Raw genomic sequence first — 4,336 nt, 5'->3', positions numbered from 1 at the left:
CATTACGATCATCTTATTATAATAAATAATACAATTTTTGTATTTAAATCTTTCAAAGTTAGTTTTTATAAGCGTATATCTTTTCAAGTATAAATATAACATCAATGATTCTGTATTACAAAGGTTTTCTGATTATATTTAATATGCAAATTAGTTTACTAATTCCTGATCAATGTGTTTCAACAAAGAGGTCATTGTTTGCCACCAGGTAGTAGCCTACAATACACCTAAAAACTATATTGATATACGTAAAACTATAATAAACTTGAAAATCTCCCCACAACAAAGAAACTCTTACATTTAGTAAGCAATTACTTTTTTAACGGTTATAAGTTGATTATAGAATATATTTTATACAAATACGAAAAAAAAACAACATTCTATATAAAATATAGGCCAATTCTCATTAATAGCGAAATATACAAATCAAACATATCCTATATTTTCAAGTTTATAACGGTGTAAGCTTTTCTGTACCCGCATAACCTCATTCAAGCAGACAGAAATACTAATTGTAAAGTGTTTACATATCAATTCTACCTTTAAATTCGTGTTAGGGGTTAGCGCGAACGCAGTCCCCCGCTACCATAAATTATACACCCGAGTTCCCCACATTTGGGGGAATCGCAAGGGTCAACCTCAGCCAAGTGCAATGCCAAGGCCTCACCTTGGGAGGACATTCCTTCTTGATCAAAGTCACTCCTGTGCCAGGTAAGTATGCTTTGCCATCGACAATATTCTTTAGTATAATATTAGAAATACTGTGGCCTACAGGTGTCATTTCAACACTTTTCTTTTCTTCGGGCTTTTAAGATTTTCATTACGATCATATCATCATAATATAAATATTACAATTTTTGTATGTAAAATTTTCATTTTCATAGTTAGCGTATATCTTTTCATGTATAAATAAGACACCAATAATTCTGTATTACAAATGTTTTCTGATTATATTGAATATGCAAATTAGTTTACTAATTCCTGATCAATGTGTTTCAACAAAGAGGTCATTGCTTGCCATCAGGTATAGTAGTATACAATACACCTAAAAGTTATATTCATATACGTAAAAATATAATAAACTTGAAAATCTCCCCACCCCGAAGAAACTCTTACTTTTAATAAGCAATTACATTTTTAACGATTTTAAGTTGATTATAGAATATTTTTTATACAAATGCGAAAAAATAACAACATTCGATATAAAATATAGGCCAATTCTCATTAATAGCGAAATGTACAAATCAATTATATATCCTTCAAGTTTATAACGGTTCATTTTCATAGCGTATATCTTTTCAAGTATAAATAAGACACCAATAATTCTGTATTACAAATGTTTTCTGATTATATTGAATATGCAAATTAGTATACTAATTCCTGATCAATGTGTTTCAACAAAGAGGTCATTGTTTGCCATCAGGTAGTAGTATACAATACGCCTAAAAGTTATATTGATATACGTAAAAATATAATAAACTTGAAAATCTCCCCACCCCGAAGAAACTCTTACTTTTAGTAAGCAATTACATTTTTAACGATTATAAGTTCATTATAGAATATTATATTTTATACAAATACGAAAAAATAACAACATTCGATATAAAATATAGGCCAATTCTCATTAATAGCGAAATATACAAATCAAAGATATCCTATAGTTTCAAGTTTATAACGGTGTAAGTTTTTCTGTACTGGCGTAACCTCATTCAAGCAAACAGCAATACTATTTCTAAAGTGTTTACATATTAATTCTGTCTTTAAATTCGTGTTAGGGGTTAGCGCGAACGCAGTCCCCCACTACCATAAATTATACACCCGAGTTCCCCACATTTGGGGGAATCGCAAGGGTCAACCTCAGCCAAGTGCAATGCCGAGGCCTCACCTTGGGAGGACATTCCTTCTTGATCAAAGTCACTCCTGTGCCAGGTAAGTATGCTTGGCCATCGACAGTATTCTTTAGTATAATATTAGAAATACTGTGGCCTACAGGTGTCATTTCAACACTTCTTTTCTTCTGGCTTTTAAAATTTTCATTACGATCATCTTATAATAAATAATACAATTTTTGTATTTAAATCTTTTAAATTTATTTTTTATAAGCGTATATCTTTTCAAGTATAAATATAACACCAATGATTCTGTATTACAAATGTTTTCTGATTATATTGAATATACAAATTAGTTTACTAATTCCTTATCAATGTGTTTCAACAAAGTGGTAATTGTTTGCCATCAGGTAGTAGCCTACAATACGCCTAAAAGCTCTATTAATATACGTAAAATTATAATAAACTTGAAAATCTCCCCATGCCAAAGAAACTCTCACATAAAAGTTAGTCATAGAATACATTTGTAGAAAATATAATAATAAAAACATTATACATATGCCATTTCGACGTGATAGCGAAATATACAAATCAGGCATATATCCTATAGCGGCCTATTTTCTAGTTCATAATGGTGATAATTTGTACCGTTATTTCCAAAAACTGCACCACGTTCAAGAAAACACCAATACTCTTTCATAAAGTGTTTACATATTAATTCTATCTTTCAATTCGTGTTAGGGGTTAGCGCGAACGCAGTCCCCCGCTACCATAAATTATACACCCGAGTTCCCCACATTTGGGGGAATCGCAAGGGTCAACCTCAGCCAAGTGCAATGCCGAGGCCTCACCTTGGGAGGACATTCCTTCTTGATCAAAGTCACTCCTGTGCCAGGTAAGTATGCTTTGCCATCGGCAATATTCTTTAGTATACTATTCGAAATATTGTGGCCTACAGGTGTCATTTCAACACTTTTCTTTTCTTCTGGCTTTTAAGATTTTCATTACGATCATCTCATCATAATATAAATATTACAATTTTTGTATATAAAATTTCATTTTTATAGTTAGCGTATATCTTTTCAAGTATAAATAAGACACCAATAATTCTGTATTACAAATGTTTTCTGATTATATTGAATATGCAAATTAGTTTACTAATTCCTGATCAATGTGTTTCAACAAAGAGGTCATTGTTTGCTATCAGGTAGTAGCCTACAATACGCCTAAAAGCTATATTGATATACGTAAAACTATAATAAACTTGAAAATCTCCCCCACCTCAAAGAAACTCTCACATAAAGTTGATCATAGAATATATTTGAAGAAAACATAATAATAAAAACATTATATACATATATATATATATGCCATTTCGGTGTGACAGCGAAATATACAAATCAAGTATAATATCCTATATAGACCTATTTTCTAGTTCATAATGGTGATAGTTTGTACCCTTATTTCCAAAAACTGCACCACATTCAAGAAAACACCAATACTCTTTCTAACGTGTTTACATTTTAAAACTATACGGTAATAAACTAAAAAATCTCCCCACCCCAAAAAAACTCTTTCATTTTTTAGTAAGCAATTACACTTTTTAACGCTTTAAAGTTGATGATAGAATATATTTGTACAAATACAAAATAAATGTAAGCAATTAAGCTTTTTAACGATTTGAAGTTGATTATAGAATATATTTGTACAAATACAAAATTAAAAAAAAAAAATTCGGTATAAATATATGGCATTTTTACTTGATAGCGGAATATACAAATCAAGCATAGGGCCTATATATTATATATTTTCTAGTTCATAACGGTAGCAGTTTTTTGTTTGTTTGTTTTTTTAGTACCAGTAAAACTATTATTACAAAAGTTCACCACATTGAAGCAAACAGCAATACTATTTCTAAAGCGTTTAAATATTAATTCTATCTTTATATTCGTGTTTGGGTTAGCGCGAACGCCGTCCCCCGCTACCATAAATTATACGTCACCCGAGTTCCCCACATTTTCGGGAATCATAAGGGCCAACCTCAGCCAAGTGCAATGCCGAGGCTTCACTTTGGGGGGGGGGGGACATTCCTTCTTGATCAAAGTCACTCCTGTGCCAGATAAGTATGCTTTACGATCGACAATATTCTTTATATACTAATATTAGAAATAATGTTGCCTACAGGCGTTAATTTTTATAGTTAGCGTATATCCTTTCAAGTATAAATAATACACCGATAATTATGTATTACAAAGGTTTTCTGATTATATTAAATATGCAAATTATTCTACTAACTCCAAGTCAATGTGTTTCAACAATGAGGTCATTGTTTGCCATCAGGTAGTACAATACGCCTAAAAGCGCTATATTGATACGTAAAACTATAATAAACTTGAAAATCTACCCCACTTTAAGGAAACTTATATTTTTTAGTAAGCAATCAAATTTTTTAACTATTTAAAGTTGATCATATATATATATATATATATATATATATATACATATGT

The 4,336-nt window shown here is 30.7% G+C and overlaps 3 non-coding genes and 1 pseudogene across 3 annotated transcripts; all 4 read right to left on the bottom strand.

Moving 5' to 3' along the window:
- Positions 1-554: 554 nt before the first annotated feature.
- Positions 555-719, bottom strand: LOC117125024. Its single transcript, XR_004448058.1, has one exon. It is a non-coding gene; the product is annotated as a U1 spliceosomal RNA (small nuclear RNA).
- Positions 720-1,772: 1,053 nt separating this feature from the next.
- Positions 1,773-1,937, bottom strand: LOC117125020. Its single transcript, XR_004448055.1, has one exon. It is a non-coding gene; the product is annotated as a U1 spliceosomal RNA (small nuclear RNA).
- Positions 1,938-2,567: 630 nt separating this feature from the next.
- On the bottom strand, positions 2,568-2,732 carry LOC117125022. Its single transcript, XR_004448056.1, has one exon. It is a non-coding gene; the product is annotated as a U1 spliceosomal RNA (small nuclear RNA).
- Positions 2,733-3,782: 1,050 nt separating this feature from the next.
- LOC117125025 lies at positions 3,783-3,956 on the bottom strand (annotated as a pseudogene).
- Positions 3,957-4,336: the final 380 nt, after the last annotated feature.

The sequence above is a fragment of the Anneissia japonica genome, unplaced genomic scaffold (genome assembly GCF_011630105.1).
Source record: "Anneissia japonica isolate Jap-2015-1 unplaced genomic scaffold, ASM1163010v1 scaffold2878_len565122_cov162, whole genome shotgun sequence".
Taxonomy (NCBI): Eukaryota; Metazoa; Echinodermata; class Crinoidea; order Comatulida; family Comatulidae; genus Anneissia; species Anneissia japonica.
Note: the sequence above shows the minus strand (reverse complement) of the source record. Positions and strands in the feature narration are given on the sequence as shown.